Raw genomic sequence first — 19093 nt, 5'->3', positions numbered from 1 at the left:
TCTATATACTAGTAGCAATATTCCAGCAGCGCCGCCTGCATATGAAATATATATCTTCCATATGTCCAGGCGTCTTTTGGAGATCAAATTGAGTTCTGGAGTATAAAAATAGGTGTACAAGCTGTGGGATCACCAACACCATACTCATTCTAAAACTAAGCAACTTGTTCTTACTATGAACTACATAACGGGTGTCTGTTTTGTACTATTTTGTACCAGTCCAGAACCTTTAAATTGTTGCACATACAATAGTCCTTCTTCTTGAATATAAGTAATAATGAAATACTTTATATTTATTAAACCTTCACTGCAACACACAAAGGAGATACAAAACTGTAACTTTAAACTGTAGTACAAAACTAGTACTGTACAATTATGATACTTAAATAGTAAAATAGTTTGGAAGTTCTACATCAATACTATATTATTTGAGTACATCTTTAGGACTGTAAAGTTATTGTTGAAAATAAAAACTGGGTCAAACATATTTGTGTAGGCGCTGGCTACCAATCAAATTATATAAGGAGTCTTCTGCTTTAGAGCTCGTTTTTCTGTCGTTTAAAAGTTGCGGTATTAGATAACTTGTCAAATATTCTATTGAAATACTCCAACGCAATGACTGTACTTCACGTTTATATTCACCAGTGCTTTATAGATATTTTGCAACTCACCATATTCTACTTCTTGTCTGTAAAGTAAAAACAACACTTTAATAACAAGCTTTGCAGGCTATGACTCTTGTATATGCTTTGTATTTAAAATGTGTATTTTTTCAATGTACATGTTATAGATACATAGAAAAATGTTGTGTCCAATTGGTTGACAGATTTTTTCACGCCCCTAGCTTTATTCATAAAGGGTATTCGAAAGACGATTTACAACACAATACATATATGCAAGTATGCTATAATCTAATAGTTAAACATATTTGTTTATGTCATTGATGAAAGGAATGCGCTTTGAAATGTTACCTTTAATTTATTACAACTGTATTGATTTTAACCATAAGTTTTCTAATAATATATTTGATTTTTTTTAAATTCACAAAAGAAATATGATCAACCACATTTGTTTGAGTCATGGATGGTACAAATCGCCCTTGATTATGTCATGTGTATTTATTTTGATATTTTTGTTGTGAATTATTTTTAAAAATTTAAAGATGCAAAATTTGTAAAAGTTTATCCTTTCCGAGCACTGGTATACCTGGGTTGGTTTAGATTTATTTTCCTGTTATTTCAAATATTGGTCTCACTATCAGATAATTAAATATTGGTTTTGAACACATCTGACGAGAAATTTACTCTCGAATTGCATAATATTCTGAATCAAATTAATGAGAATTTTTAAAATTTATATTATCCATTGAAAGCATTGTTTCTTTATTGGTAGAACTTTACCCCCGTACCGGATTAAAAAAAATACTTTCTAAAATGTTTTCTAATTAAAGAGATCAAAGTAACAATATCTGATATTAACGTTAACGTTTACCTTAAACATTTATTTTTATACCTAAAAACTGCTTAGCTTTTTATAAGGCACATCAGTCAGTCCTAGATACTTATACTCCATTCCTTTAGAATTCTTACTTTAAGTGTCTGAGAAAATGTACGTAATCCTTTAACTTTAATTAATCTAAGCAGCTATTAGAAATGAATTGTTTACAAGATCTGCAATTCCATCTTTACTTTTTATTTCATATAGGAATTTGTGCTGCTTTTGGTATGAATACTATTATAGTTGTTATGTATACATCAGTGAAACAGCAACTCAATGATACAAATAACCAACTGATATCTGGAGGGCAACACACTGTCATCTATAACTAAAAGGATCTTTTTGAACGAATTAAACAGAAACTGTCAAAGAACAGCCATCAACCCCCAAATTCTCCAAATAGTAAGATTTACTATATTGTCAACCAACACTTAAGGCTATTGTATATTTTATATGTTTATTAAATCATTTTGTTTGCCAGATATTGTGTGCTTTTTATTTAAACATTACTTTGGAAAACGTGCTATGTGCTTTTGGTGTAAGATATCGTATTTTAGATATAAGAAGCAGATACATTAATTTTCCAAACATGTGATGCATAAACAAAGTGTTTATTCTTGACCTTACTTTCTAGTATACCTTCAGAATCTTCAAAAACCGGTGTTGTTACAATTAACAGCAAATACATATAATATTTACTGCTTTGCAATTTGTATGAAATTAATCAATGCACTAAATTTGCTCGTCCTCAATAAGTCTGTTATTGAAATGTTGTCTTATATTATCTTGACAATGTCCCAAAGTGGAAGGAAAGCATTGCATAAAAAATTGGTATGGACATCCCAATTGTATGTTTGCATGGGTTGGCTGCTGGATCCAAATTATGGTCACATTGACCTATTATGTCTGTTTGGGTTGCTCACCCAATTTTGTGAATTTAACTGAACTATAAACAACTGTCATACAAGTGAAAGGTTTAACTAGCTATAAAACTAATTTAAGGCCTAACTCAACATTTTCTTCGAAAAATGTCTGTACCAAGTCAGCGGAATATGGCAGTTGTTTTTCACTTGCTTCGTTGATTGATAGAGCTTGATTTTGTGAGTTTTTAAGAACCTCCCCTTTTTGAATTTGCCTTGGAGTCGGGTAATTTTTTTATACTTTTTTTTTAGTACTAGTATCTTTCTTTATACAAGTGCTATAAGTTTAATGTCCCATGTGTGCATTTAAAATAAATGTCTTTGAAGTATCTGACAACCTAGCTACAAGTTAAAATTTCATGCATGTACGAAAATCCAAATGAAACGAATCTGCATCACTCACCTGTTGTTTAGTGTCTTACGACCTCTCGACTACGCATAAAAACTAAACTATCACAAACAGTATTATATTAATCAGTTCAAATTGAAATTTTTTGGTACTGTACTTTCAGAGGAGATATTGAAAAAATAACCAACTAACATAAAGAATGGAATTGGAAATATATTCTATCATATTACATTCTAATATGACGTGCTTCTTTCGCTTTGTAAACAACAGCGTGATAAAATTCTCGAATATCTGTACTTACCGCAGACTCAGAGATTACATATTGATGGCTATACTATTTAACTCCTATGTAAATCCACATGTATCGTAACCTATGTGCAAACACTATGTCGATTTCGTTGTGTTCAAATTGAAATTGAAAAAGAAACTACAGAACCGTTATTCCTATTCTAATGCATGATAAAAAGAATTAATGCACAAGAGCTTACAGTTGGAAAGCAAGTTCTTTGATACGTCTGTTGTCGTCAAGGTCTATCAGCAACAATAGTAGGGGGAATTAATTGGGTGGCGCTACAGTCGTCGGTGACGTCCAAAAGTCCAAAATCAATCGGCTAAAAAATCGACGTTTAAACTATTTTTCAACTTGTCATGCTTTTATTATAATTGATTTTTAAAGTTTGTAGGTTTTGTGAACAATATAGTTTCAATACGACATAGAAAAATTGTCGAAAATAACTTTTATTTGCTATTACTTTATCCTGTCCGTTCTAAAAATTATCAGCCATCTTTTTTGTTCGCCAAAAACATCGAATTTAAATAACTTGACGTTTCCGTATCCAGATACGGAAAAGAACGTTAAAAATTTTAAATGAAACCGGGTTACCTATTTCAAATTACTCACAATTTTGAAGCCATCATTTTTTACTCTAATACAACAATTTTAGTGACCACCAGTCATGTCAATTTGTAGCAGCTTTTGGTTTCGTTTCTGGTTTAAAACAGTGAATGTTCAACTTCTTTTCATTGTACCTGTTTCCAAAGTACTCTAAAATACTTATTTTATTAAAGATATGAATGAAATTGTGATTAAAAATTGTTTTTTTCACAATTCCGTACGATACCACCATTTTAAGGTAACTAAAACCCTTCTTGATCCCCTACACAAATTGACGGTGACATTGTTTTCTTTTTCAAGATACGTCATATAACGTTAACAAAATATGTGTCAGGGTCATGTGCATAGTGAAAATTTACACATTGGAAAAGTGAAACAAATATCATCTTTATTGAGTTTAAAAATGGAGTTTGAGTCTTGGAAAATTTTATTATACTGGAAACAAATCTGACAAATTAATGATAGCCTATGGATGGACAAAAAAACAAGAGAAAATGCCTTGCAATGAAAATTTCTGGAGGAAAAAACCTATGAAAAAGGAAGTGAAGGTCGGTTAATTATACTTATTAGTTAAAAACCTTGCTTATTTGATTATCTCTTTACTAAATAAGCCACACTAATAAGTGCAAAAAACTAGCTTATCAAGTCAAACAAGAACTTTAATTCATAGAGATGGTTTCTTACAAAATTGAATTTATTCTAATTCAAATGGCAAATTCTGGTCAAATTTTACAATCATTAAGTAAAAGGCACAAGATTTGTCCCAGTCATTTGTGATATAAATATCCAATTATTAAAGTAAAAGTACAGCTGATACAGATACAGCAACCTGAAGAGTAGAAGCCCCATATTATTTTTTCAAAAAGTTTACTTTTATAATCTATAAAATACCCTGAGAAATTTGGAAAGGGCTTACAGTAACTAGCTGTGTTAACTTATGTAATAATTGAATTTTACAATAAGTTATGATTTTAAAATTTAAAATTATGTCACTTATAAATCTAAGTATTTTTTTTAAAGAATTTCTGTCAATATTTTTGTTAAATTTATCCTTTTTGTGTAGGATAATTTTTAGGCAGTACTGTACTGTTCAACTAAGAAACATAGGATTGAGCTAAATTGAAGAAACTATAGTGACTCTTGGTCCAACTTTTTAGATTATGAAATTTAAATGATCAGTATTTATTATTTTTATTTCAGAAATATTATTTAAATTGTATAAAGTATGTTTTATTGCATTAAACATTGTTTGATAGATTTATTAAAACAAATTTCTACTAGGAGTGATCCAATATCCCATTATAAAGATTACAATGTAAATTTCAACCCCAAAGCTAATTTAAATATCAATTCAGCTAGGTAGTAGTGATCCCACACCCATTATAAAAATTACAAAGTAAATTTCATTTCAGCCAGAGCTAATATATATCAATTCAGCTAAGTTTCTAGGTGACATTTCTGAATTTTTATCAACTTTTTGTCTTTGAATTTTTACCTATAATCCTTCTCTGAAAAGTAGGGAAGTATCTCTTCTTAATATTATAATAACATAGTTATAAATCAAATTTCATTTATTTTCTTCTTGATTTTTGCAAAGTAAACTCCTTTTTATTCATTTTGCTGGGTTTTTATTTTTGACTGGTGATATCAAGGGGTGATAACTACCTGCACAAATCGGCCAAAAAACCACCGCTTCGTGTTGAAAATAACTTGACGTTTGCGTATCCAAAACTCTATTGCCTATATATTCATATCGAGTGTTTGTCTTAATGAGATGCTTTATAAGATTTAAATTCAGCCCATCATTTTTAGTTTCCTCGAAAATATTTAGATATTTCGATCAGGAGACTTGACAATTTTCACACAATGTTCAAGTTTAAAGATGAAATGAAGAAAAAAGGGCTTTTAGTTGATGTGTAAGTTTTGACGAGTTAAAACTATATATTTTCAAGATTATTTTGATCAATAAGTTTTTATCATGACAGTGGTGTTTTAGTGAGTAAAAATGAGATTTGTCTCATCCGTAGATTTGCTGAATTTTCACGGTCACGTGACTCTATTGTTGCTGATAGACTTGGGGTCAAACCGTGACCTGCTTTCCAACTGTTAAAAAATGTATAAAATCAAAATGAAATAAAATTCCGCGAAATTTCGTGAATGATCTTGGCACATTAACGTCTTGTCATAACATTACGTCATTCGAAAGAAAACTCTCTAACTGAAAGTTTTCCGTTATACGTATACGCCCTAAGTTCGAATACTATCGCATTAAAATGGAGTTTTGAGGTAGGTGTTGTTTTATTTTCTATTCTATTGCATTATTTGCACATTTGTGGATTTCAGCAAGTCAACATGGCGGCTCACTCCTTAGTTACGACATGTCAGCTGTGGATTTGACAGTAGCCAACGAAAACAAATGTTTGGGTTAAGAATTATAAGGATTGAACACATTTCTTCTGCTGGTTATTTAAGAAAGAATTTAAGCAAGACTTAGATTTATTTGAAATTTGTAGCTTTTGTCTTACAGTTACAGGGGGTAAATTCAAACAGCCATACCCACGTCAATCTTACCTTCGCTTCAGTTTTTAAATTACCGTATTTGTCCTATTAGAATCGAAATAATTTATGGAAGCCATGGATTTGTTGGACATTTACACATGGCCAGGGCCATGTAAAAATTTCAAACAAATCTAGGGATGCCATGAATTATTTCTTAAATAAAACCAATGTAATTTTTTCGATCAGGAGGCAAATAAGAAGAATATTTGACGAACCAAAAATATAAAAATGTTCATTTTTACATTTAACTTTCGAACACATTACATCAAAAATAAAATGCTGGTACTTTAAGCACAATTTGATGAGAGCCAATCTAAGAAAGAACAAACTCTTAAATCTAAAGCTTAAACGAAAATAAAAATTTACTTCCGGAACAAAAAAGAAAATGTTTGTTCACACTATGTTTACTTTTGTCTACTTACGTATTTGATTGTACAATACAATACATCACTGGCTTTTAAATGATGAGATTCGAACGTTCTTGGTGAATGTTAATCCAGAAAAACGCTTCGCACGCAGAAAATTTCTCAACCCTCCCCCTATACATCTAGCCAATGTAGAAAAAACAAACGTACAACAGTACGCACAGTAAAACTCCGTTTAATAGAAGTCCGAGTCCGATGTATGTTTGGGTTGCTCACCCAATTTTGTCAATATAACGAAACACAAAATAACATCTGTTATACAAATGGGAGGTTAGGTAGCTTTGAAACCAGGTTTAATCCACCATTTTCTTCATAAGGAAATGCCTGTACCAAGTCAGGAATATGACAGTTGTTTTCCATTTGTTTGATGTGTTTGAACTCTTGATTTTGAAAATTTGAAAAGGGACTTTCCGTTTTGAATTTTCCTTGGAGTTCGGTATTTTTGCTATTTTACTTTTTAGTCTTTATGAAATGCATTCCAATTTAAACCTTTCGATATTTTATGAATTCATCTTAATCAAATACCCAAGTCGTCATCGCCACAAGTTAAAATATCAATACAGTATAGTTACTTATTTCATGTACAGCAGAGCATAATAAAACATGGATTAAATGCCATTCAAAATCTAACTGAAGGTCATTGTTCTGTTACTTCTAGAATAACACCAATGTAGATAATGTTCCGGTGAAAGTTATGGCTTTGTGCATTAATAATATGAAAAATATTTTCCAGGACCTTCCAGTATGCATGTTGTGTGTGTTTTATATATGGTAAAACGTCCTCGAGATATATCGACCGCATAACTTACAAAGAATTACGCAAGTTATTTTGTGCATTACAGATTTTAGATACACATAGATTTAGATTTCTTTGATTTCACATTATTTAAGATATTTGACACCATGTTATCTTCTTCGGAATCAATATGCCATACATTGTAGCAGGTGGTTACTTCTAAAATATATCATACCGTTTTTGTTTCATTAAACTATTTCACAAGATACAAATCAATAAAGTGGTAAAATTGCCGTCATTTAATTTCTATACAGGTAAAGATAAGCGTTGTACCTTTTGTTTGCAAAGGAGAGTCGAGGGCAACTACAGTATTGATCATTTGTTTCTGTTTGTAGTATGTGTCCCACAGGCGCTTGGGTATATGATACTAAGAAACAAATTTAGTGTGGATAGTAAAATGGGGGTTTGTCTCAGAGTTGGTAAAATGACTCGAAACAAGGTGAGACATGCGCAGTAGTGATAGATATGTAGTATAAATATAGAAAATTGAATATTTTATTCAAAAAAAAAAAAAAATATCTGTATCATATACCCAAGCGCCTGTGATGTGTCCGACTGAACTTTGTCGTTTCTCGTATATTTCCATAAATTCTGTTTAACTTTAACAGAAAGCTTAGTTTTGATCTCTAAAACAAAATTAATCTGTGACACAGCATAGCAACGCAAAGGAATTAAATGGATTACACACAATTACATCGAGTCCACATCTGTTACAATTCTACCAGGAAAGCACCACTTACAATTAGTAAGTGCTAAGTCAGAAACAACTGTTCATCACATTTGATTCTTTTTATTGCGTTTTCGGCGAAAGTCGCAAAATGCTAGACAAAGGGATTACAATCCGGCGGCGGCGGCGGCGGCGGCGTGAAAGAGAGGCTTATGATACCAAAGGGACATTCAAACTCACAATTCGAAAATAAACTGATTACGCCAAGGCTAAAAGGAAAAAGACAAACAAACAACAGTACACAAAACACAACATAGAAAATTTACGACTGAGCAGCAAGAACCCCACCAAAAACCTGGGGCGATCTCAGGTGCTCCGGAAGGGTAAGCAGATCCTGCTCCACACGTAGCACCCGTCATGTTGCTCATGTAAGTACAAACCCGGCGATAAGTCTTATTCGGTAGTTCACATTCGGGGAAAAGGGGATAGGATAGTAATTACGACAATTGGAACATATCCGTTGTCATCTGTGAAACGGATATTCCAAAACGGTCAACCAACTCGTGAATGTCTGTAAAATTTCCAAAGGGACAATTTAAACTTCACCACTTTGAACTCTTGGTTTAATAGCTTCCTTGTGAGTAGCAACCCTCTATCAAGGAAATCATGATAGGAAATACAATCCCTGGAATATAGTATCAAATGGGAGATATATACTCCGTATGCAGGCGCTGCTGGAATGTTGCTACATAAAAATGGGAAGTTCACAATTTGGAAGATGAAATCATTTCTTTTGTAGTAAAGTTTGGTTTTCAACCGGCAATCATTGTCAATTTCTAGATAAAAGTCCAGATATGAGGCCGACTTAACTGTATCTGGTGTATCCTTTATCTCAAGCTCGATGGGATAGATGCATTCAACAAAGTCGCCAAAGTTCGAATTATTTAGTGAGAGGACATCATCTATATAGCGCAAAGTGAGGTTAAAGGATACTGCTAACTTCTTTTCTTCTTCCTAAGGAGTTTCTGTATGAAGTTAGTCTCATATGAATAAAGGAACAAGTCGGCAAGAAGAGGAGCACAGTTGGTTTCAATGGGAATGTTTATAAGAAATCAAGAATCTTGATAATGTCAGTTTCCGAGAATTTTTTCTATGTAAACTAAGTAAAGCTTTATATTTCAAGGGGTAGAAGATCTGGATGATTTATACTTTGTATACAGATGCGTTGTGTTATCTGTACTCCATTTCTGTTTTATTTTTGAATGAAAAATTTTAAATATTGACCTGGCTGCTAGCTAACAAAAGACGATAACCATTGACAATACATGTAGTTCGTGTGGCACAAAAATCTCATGTGCCTATGATTTCGAAATATATAGATATTTAGGGTCTTATCATAGCAACAATCAAAATTCAATCTATTTTGGCGTTAATCAGTTTGAAAATAAAGTGAAGCAGTTACTCAATAAAATTATATAAATGCCTAAGAATGAAACTTTAACACACTAATGAGTTGTTATATTTTATAGTTTTGCGCAGGATTTCGCTAGAAAAACTAGTTTTATCAGGCCATTTAGGTGAAATCTTATGCTGATAAGAAATTTTTACAGCTTATCGTACATTTTGTTTAAACAGATATTTTTGAAGCTCATTGTACATTTCATTTAAACAGATTTAATTGTGGTTTTTATATTGTATGATGTTCAAGATTTATTCTTTTGGTTAATAATAAAACAGTTTTGCATCTCTTTAATTCAGTTCATCGGATTCAAGGGAACTCTCGCTTTCTCTCTCTCTCTCTCTCTCTCTCTCTCTCTCTCTCTCTCTCTCTCTTCTCTCTCTCTCTCTCTCTCTCTCTCTCTTTCTCTCTCTCTCTCTCAATTTTTGAAATGTCTAGGTATTCAGTATTTGCATTTATATTGTATGATGTTCAAGATTTATTCCTTTGGTTTATGATAAAAAGGTTTTGCGTCTCCTTAATTCAGTTCATCGAATCCAAGGGTGTTCTCTCTCTCTCTCTCTCTCTCTCTCTCTCTCTCTCTCTCTCTCTCTCTCTCTCTCTCTCTCTCTCTCTCTCTCTCTCCATCTCTCTGTGTGTGTCCCATTTTTTGAAATGTCTAGGTATTCAGTATTTGCTTGCAAGTCATACATCGTTTGTTCCCACAAAACTTGAAAGAGTTTGTCGACGTATGCCTGGTTAAGTTGATAAATCAGCTCTCACAAGCAAGTCTTTAAGGATTTTGGGACTACAGAAAGCCAGTACCACCTTAGCAGAGAATGTTAGTATAGAGAGAGGAGAAAATGATTATTTCAGGTAGGAGGGGGTTAAAGGATGAAATTTTCTTTAGTTAGTGCGTTGTATCTTATATGTAGAATTGTATATTTTCTACATGAAGTCTCAAATGGAAGTCAATAAATTCTCTGTATTCTCATTGACAGAAACTTTTGGTCTACCTAGTTTGTTAACTTCGTGTATTTTGGGCAGAAGATAGAAACGCCTCGACTTTGATTTTTCAGGTTTTTCAAATTTCAAATATGTCTTCATCTATATGACCCTGTTCATACATGATTTTCAAGTCTGGTGACTTTTTGTTGAATTTATGAGTTTAGTGTCATTTATTTATGAAATCTATTATCAGAAGTTGCTGCTTATTGTATATAATCGCATTTGTCCATGACGACAACAGCGCTGCCTTTATCTACTGATTTTATTATTATGTCTTCTATGTTTTAAGCAACTGCACAGCTTCATTTTCTTTAGATGATACATTGTTGAATGTTTGGGGAGAGACGGTGGACAGATGTGTTACGTCGCATTTAATTTTGTAAAATACATGTTTTAAAGTGGCACATTTACTGGGTTTATCTTGGAATTTAGACATCTTCTTGTTCTTCATCTTAATGGAGATCATTAATGTCCGCTTGGTTGTTGATGTTATCCTACTTAGATAAGTGCTCCTTAATGCTAAGAGATTCATGACTTGGTACAGGCATTTCTTTATGTAGAAAATAGTGAATTAAACCTAGTTTGTAAGCTAGCTAAACCTCTCACTTGTATGACAGTTGCATAAAATTCCATTATATTGACAACAATGTATGAACAAAACAAACAGACGTCATAGGTAAAAATGTCAAAAATTGGGGTACAGTTTATACCAGTCAACATTGTGTTATACTCTTAATCACTATAAAACAAACAACTATGTCAACAAAGAAAAACAAATGGCATATAGACACACTATAGAGAAAGCAAAAGTGAAAGACAAGAATACAAAAAATGACCATAGCACAATAATACAATGGCGGGATATCGATGTATAAATACCGAGCCACGCAAAAAGGATATTACAAAAAATGGACCAAACAGTAAAGGTTATCAATATACAAAGACAAATAAAAGGAAACTATAACACGTAATTAAGATGATAAACAATGTCAACACCTAGAATTTATACTTCAAGACTATCGTGTATTATTTGTGAAGTTTATTTATCAACAAGGTCTTGATATCTTCCGATGATTTTTCTTGGAAAAAAGGACGAGACGTTCATTGACATAACCCTGGTTCATCAACTTGCTGCTCAGACACTGGTGACGTTTCATAAATTCTGAGTAGGAGCTGTAAGTTCTTGAATGCCGAATGAGTTGGGAAATGTATATCCCATATGCAGGTGAAGTTGGTATATTGCTGCTAAGGTGGGGGAAATTTATAATTTCAAAATCAAAATCGTCTCGTTTGTCATAGATTCTGGTACTAAGACCCTTATGTCACATTTGAGGTATCAGTCTAAAAATGAGGCGGAGGAAGCAGTGTTTGTTGTTTCTTTAATTTCTAGTTCTGAATGAAGGATATATCAATGGATCTCAATTAGAACAATTTGGATTGTTAATGGAAAGAACATCATCGATATATCTGAATGTGAAATTAAATGATATGGCTTCTTTGATCTTCTTGTTTTTGACAAGTGTCTGAAGGAATTCCGACTCATGTGAAAATAAGAAAGGTCGGCAAGGAGAGGCGCACAGTTCGTTACCATAGAAATGCCGATAATTTGTTGAACGACTAACGCCAAATTCAACAAATATGTTGCCAATAAAAAAAGTCTCCAGCATACTGATCACTTGTTCCTCGGTGTAGCAATAGATCAGTGCACAATCATTTTTGAAAATGCTAACGGTTAAACATGATGGAAGCGATATCAATGTTTTGGTTGGAAACCTAGCTGATATGTTTTACCTTGTGGACTACTTCCATCCGTCGGAATCCAAATTAATTTAGCTACTTATCGTTTTCTCTTTATTAAGATTCCATCTTTTTTTGGACAAGGTCATGCTTTTTCCAGACAGGCTGTTCATGACGTCTATTCACTTAACCCGTTAAAAATGTACTGATCAATAATTAGTTTTGGGAAATATTATTATTAGTTGTAACCAACTTTGAACTAGGTTTCCGTAACTGCAAGTACTGAAAGATCAATACATTGTGTCTTTTGTCTTTTAATTAGTTTTTTTTTCTTTGCGTTTTGTGTCAATCTGACGAGTAAGGCCCTTTCCAACTGATTATGACAGATAATATGATGTCCTTTACACTACTGTCACAGGTTAGGTAGGGCGTGCAAACATGTTTAACCCAGCCACATGACTTTAGTGCCTTTCCGGATCCTGTAAATCAGTTTGTCTGCTATATTTGTTTATCAATTATTGTTTTAGTGTAGAACAGGTCGTTGGTTTGCGCGTTTGGATTGTTTCACATATTGTAATTCTGTAATTCTGGGTCCTTTTATAGCTTATTTACGGCATAAGTTTTGTACATTAATGAAGGTAAGTGGAAAGGAAACTTAGCATCATACAGTATGCTATCTAATGCTATCTAGTTACAATAAACACACAGTACAATTGACTTTTTTATTTGCTAATGGTCTGTAAAAAGACCCTTTATAAAATTTAAAACAAATCCTTAGTGAAAATCCTGTATTCAACACAGAACTCATAAAATTTATATAATGCAAGTATTTATAATATATTACAAAACCTCTATGAAATAATTGTTTCCGTTTTTATGTAATGTTTTCAGTCTCCAAAAAGAATTAGGCTCTATCCTCCTTGTCATGCATTAGCCACTTTTTATCATGATTTTAATGCTCAAATTACTAAGAATAAGAATAAGAAGCTGGATTCTTCATATTTGATATGCTCTTGCGTGAGCGTTGCTTTTTTTAGTTTCAATTATATTTGATTTTATCCCTTCGTTGTTCTTGATAGACTTGTGAAATTATTTTTACAAACGTCAAATTTCTGATTAGGAAAACAAAATGTCAAATTTCTGATTGGCAAAAATAAAGTCAAATTTCTGAATAGGAAAACAAATGTCAATTTTCGGATAAGGAAAATAAATTATCTAATATATTTAAGAATTGTAACTCCTAAAAAAAAATATGTTTTTTATGTCCAAAATACACAACAGCAGTTGCCTTTATTCTGTCATATTTCTAAATAATACACAGCATCCTGTTTCAACATAACGAATAAAGATTATTATGTAGCCGGTGGGAAGTCCGTGCCAATGAACATACAATTCTTCTTTTCGTAGTCGTGAACAAGATCTTTCCATACTGGGTCACATACAAGCAAATTTCTGTTACCTGGAATATCAATATTTTATACAATAGCTTTCTTTTAACACAATATATCAGAAACAATGCTTGCGTTTGTCTATATTCTGTTGTACTTAATTCTAATCTTTAACATGGTAATTTAAAGTTGCACAGTTAACATACGTTCTGTGGGCCTTGTGCATATTTTGAGCTACAAAAAAATGTATATGCAATTTTGCCGTTATGCACTTGCATTTACCTTATCCTTAGCCAGGCACTCTGTTTTCTTCTTTTTTGGGCGCAAATGATACAAAAATATGAGTTACTTCAAAATTCAAGCTAGATAATATCACCTTAATCCGTACATTTGCAGAATATAGTTTTTTTCGTTCAACGTTAAGAAAGTTTGGGACTCAAAAAGAGATAAATGTATTGAAAGCTGTAAAACTAACAACAATCTGAAACAAATATCCAACGCTATGTATGGTACAGGTAAAAAAAAATAAGATCTTAGTTTATATTTCATATGTTCAAAAAAAAAATTGAGTGAAAACGTATGAAGTTAACGTAAGAAATCCTGATTAACTAAAACAATGAAGGATATCTTCTTAGATACTGACCAATAATAACAAGTCCTTTTCTGGCCCTTGTAAGTGCAAGATTGATTTGGTTTTTGTCTGTAATAAATCCGAGATTTTGGAAGCACCATCCCCTTGTCGGCTGTGTCGGTATCCGATAGTTGGGAATAGATCTTACCAAACTGAATATCACATAATCCCATTCTCCACCTAAAAAGCATTTCAGACGCATAACATTCTTATTCTATTTTGATCTCTAACATAAAACGATTAACTAGATGAAAGTTAATATTTTAAAATTATTATTTATCTATTGTCTTCATTGTTTTAGCTCACCTGGCCCAAAAGGGCCAAGTGAGCTTTTCTCATCACTTGGCGTCCGTCGTCCGTCGTCCGTCGTCCGTCGTCGTCCGTTAACTTTTACAAAAATCTTCTCTGAAACTACTGGGCCAAATACAACCAAATTTAGCCTGTATTATCTTTAGGGTATTTAGTTTAAAAAATGTATCCGATGTAGTTTTTGGCTAATATCTCTGAAACTAAAGCATTTAGAGCAAATCTGACATAGGTCAAATGTTCATCAAGTCAAGATCTATCTGCCCTGAAAATTTAAGACGCATCAGACAACCCGTTGTTTTGGTTGCTGCCCCTGAATTGGTAATTTTTAGGAAATTTTGCAGTTTTTGGTTTTTATCTTGAATATTATGATAGATAGAGATAAACTATAAACAGCAAAATTGTTCAGCAAAGTAAGATCTACAATTAAGTCAACATGACTAAAAATGTCAATTGAACCCATAAGAAGTTATTGCCCTTTAAAGTAAATTTTTCACAATTTTTCGTAAATTTTTGTAATCTTTTACAAAAATCTTCTCCTTTGAAACTACTGGGCAAAATCAAATCAAACTTTGCCTAAATCAACTTAGGGTATCTAGTTTAAAAAATGTATCCGATGACTCTGCCAATCAACCAAGATAACAGACATGGCTAAAAACAGAACATGAAGGGTAAAATGCAGTTTGGCTTATATCTCTGTAACTGAAGCTTTTAGAGGAAATCTGACATGGAATAAAAATGTTCATCAGGTCAAGATCTATCTGCCCTGAAATTTTCAGACGCATCAGACAACTCGTTGTTGGGTTGCTGCCCCTGAATTGGTAATTATAAGGAAATTTTGCAGTTTTTGATTACCTTAAATATTATTATAGATAGAGATAAACTGTAAACAGCAATAATGTTCAGCAAAGTACGATCTACAAATAAGTCAATATGACCAAAATTGTCAATTGACCCCTTAAGGAGTTATTGCCCTTTAAAGTCAATGTTTCGTAAATTTTTGTAATCTTTTACAAAAATCTTCTCCACTTAATCTACTGGGCCAAATAGAATTAAGCTTAGCCACAATTTACAATAGGGTATCTTGTTTGAAAAATGCATCCGATGACCCTGTCATCCAGCCAACATGGCTGCCATGGCTAAAAATAAGACATAGGGGTTTACTATAGAAGTCTAAGGGAAAATTTAAAAAAAAAAACAATTTCAAATGGTCACAAGTCGAAAACTAATTTACTAATTTAAATAATGATAAGGGGTCTTCAGTAACTATTGTAAGACTACAATGGGATGACCTGCTTTTAATGTAACTACTGGGCCAAATTAAACCAAACTTGGCCTCAATCATTATTAGGGTATTTAGATACTACTAATTATGATTTTAACCTTATTTTACACGATTTCCAAAAGTCGATACAGATGAGCGACACAGGCTCTGGAGAGCCTCTAGTTTTGTATTATATCTTGTTCCTTTTACATGCTCACCATATTATACATTATGTTAAATATATTTGCATTGCGTTAAAACATTTGATATACAAGTTGTGTTATATTTATTCATATGCTTTTGAAACTCGAAGTTTGCAAATTTGTTTTTTAATTTTTTCATAAACACTCAAACATAATACCCAAAAACTAAAAAAAAGGATAAACACATAAATCAGTTGGTATATACGCCAAGCCTGCCATATTTCTTTTGCGCCTGTCCAAAGCCAGAAGCCTGTCGTTCAGTGATCGTCGTTGGATTTTATCCATCATCTTTGTTTTTCGTAAATTATTTTGTTATAAATACAAAAGTAAGTCCGTTACTATCATGTTTCAATTGTTTCACACATTTTTCATGTCGGTGCCTTTTTTAACCGAGAATTTGATATGGAATTATTCTCATTGTTAAGGGCCGTATAGTTACCTATAGTTGCTTACACCCACTTCATTTAAAATCTAGTGATAAGTTGTCCCATTGACAATCATACCACACATACATATGTTTATATACATGGAAAAAAAACTTACAAAATATTGAAATAAATAAAACGAAAATATTAATCATGTGTTCTCCCTTTTTTTAATTATCTGAGTGATAATTCGCTGAATACACAGAATATGAAAATTAATGCAAGGGAAAACTGAAAAATCCGTCGAATATTCACACAGCCCAAACAAGTTTGAAAGCAAAATATAAATAAAACAATTGCAGCGAAAAACAGTTTTTACATTTTTAGGTAAAATGCTAGAGGGACTAAGTAAATAAGTTTTAAAACCAAACAAAAAATAACTACGGAATAAACAAGAAGAATTCAGATCTAATGAACAAATGCAACCTTAAATATTGCCAATGCCAATTATTTACTTGCTAGTATATTATACATTTTGACATCTAACAAAAATTAATGCCTATCGAGGTGTGCAGTTAGCAGCTGCTATTTTTTCAGGATACGAGTATGTATACTTCTTTTTTAATACTTTCAAGACCCACGAGAATTATAAATTGACTTAAAGAGGTACATTAGAAAATACAATAGACATCTTTGAGAACTGATAAAAAAAATAATCACCTTGACTGGCCACTACAGTGGATACTATAGGCATTGTTAGTCCAGTGTTAACAGATTCGTCCTTCAATGCTGTACACTGGGCATTGTACTGAGACATAACATTGATGCTGGTAGGTAACACATCCTCTTTCTATACCATATGTTGAAATACTTTTATCTGAAATATATCTCTATTCACTCTAAACAAGAGGCTCCCAAGAGCCTGAATCGCTCACCTGTAATTTTTTGCTTAAATCTTTCATCAATGATTATTTTTGCTTTTCAATATATATTAATGAGTGGCTTAAAATGCCATTTAAATGTTCTTTGCATCTATCATATTTTCTTCAAAAGCAAAAAAATGCATGTTACCCCTATGTTCGATTTTAGCCATAGTTGCTATGTTTCTTGACATACAAGGAAATAAAATACATCATTTATACTAGATACTCTGAAACTCATGCAGCTCAAGTTTGGCTGAAATTGATTCAGCAGTTTCAAAGGAGAAGATTTTTTAAAGTAAGCAAACTAAATGAACAAATTGTGAAAAAATTTCTTTAAAGGGCAATAACTCCTTAAGGGGTCAATTGACAACTTTGGTCATTAAACTTTTTTGTAGATCTTACTTTGCTGAACATTTTTGCTGTTTACAGTTTATCTTTATCTATAATAATATTCAAGATAAAAACCGAAAACTGCTAAATTTCCTTAAAATCATCAATTCAGGGGCAATAACCTAAAAATCAGATACCCGATTTGGCTGATAATTTCAGAGCAGGTACACCTTGATCTAATAGATACTTTAACTTCTTGCCTGATTTGCTCTAAATGCTTTAGTTTTTGAGATATAAGTCAAAAACTGCATTTTACCCTATGTTCTATTTTTAACCATGGCGGCCATGTTTTCTAAGGAAACAGAAAATAAAACACAGTAGTTTCAGAGGTGAAGATTTTTTAAAGTTAGAAAACATGATAAACAAATTGTGTAAAATTGTCTTTAAAGGGCAATAACTCCTAAAGGGGTCAATTGACAATTTTGGTCATATAAAAACTTATTTGTAGACTTTACTTTGCTGAACCTTTTTGCTGTTTTTACAGTTTATCTTAATAATAATATTCAAGATAATAACCAAAAACTGCAAAATTTCCTTAAAATTACCAATTTAGTGGCAGCAACCCAACAATGGAATATTAGATTCATCTGAAAATTTCAGTGCTGATAGAACTTGACCTATGAATATTTTTACTCCTGTCAGATTTGCTCTTAATGCTTTAGTTTTTGAGATAAAAGTCAAAAACTGCATTTTACCCCTATGTTCTTTTTTTAGCCATGGCGGCCATGTTTTTTGACGAAACAAAAAATAAAACACAAAATTTATTCTAGATACCTTAAAGATCATTCAGCTTAAGTTTGGTTGGAATTGTTTTAGTAGTTTCAGAGGAGAAGATGTTTGAAATAGTTTATACCGGATGGACGACGACGACGGACGCCGACGACGACGGACGCCAAGTGATGGCAAAAGCTCATATTTCCTTTGGAAAGGTGAGCTAAAAAGGTAAAATGAATAAAAAGGTATTTTTGCAATTATTGTAGAAATGAATGAATCATTTTTTTTAACTATCTGGGGAGCAAGATACTTTTAGTATACAAAATAATGACACGGTTAAATGCCCCGTTGAAATGTTCACCATGAATACAAACACTTTTAATTAGCGATTGCAACACCCTCAACACGTCACACAACACGGTCATTGACTCTTCAAATGGTCTAAAGGCAAAAATAAAATCATATAATATTATGATAAGTGCTATTTAATGTTATGACTCTCCTGGTGTTAGTATTCTGCCTAAATGATATTTTGATTATTGTTCTATCTAAAAATACAAGAAATAATTGCATTGATGTCAGGGAGAAACATTCAAAGAACATTGGAATAAAACAGAA

The 19093-nt window shown here is 32.3% G+C and overlaps 1 protein-coding gene across 3 annotated transcripts in view; it reads right to left on the bottom strand.

Moving 5' to 3' along the window:
* LOC127727060 (helicase with zinc finger domain 2-like) overlaps positions 1-19093 on the bottom strand; it is a 75146-nt gene that overhangs the window by 34641 nt on the left and 21412 nt on the right. The window contains exon 8 of one of the 3 annotated variants that reach the window (XR_007993748.1): positions 17175-17325. The exons of the other annotated variants lie outside the window; for them this stretch is intronic. The gene's annotated coding sequence lies outside the window, so the exon portion shown is untranslated. Of the gene's footprint in view, positions 1-17174; positions 17326-19093 lie in introns of those variants that run through there. 3 annotated transcript variants of the gene reach the window in all.

Source organism: Mytilus californianus, unplaced genomic scaffold, assembly GCF_021869535.1.
Source record: "Mytilus californianus isolate M0D057914Y unplaced genomic scaffold, xbMytCali1.0.p SCAF_19, whole genome shotgun sequence".
In the NCBI taxonomy this organism is placed as follows: Eukaryota; Metazoa; Mollusca; class Bivalvia; order Mytilida; family Mytilidae; genus Mytilus; species Mytilus californianus.
This window is presented reverse-complemented; position numbering and strand designations above follow the sequence as displayed.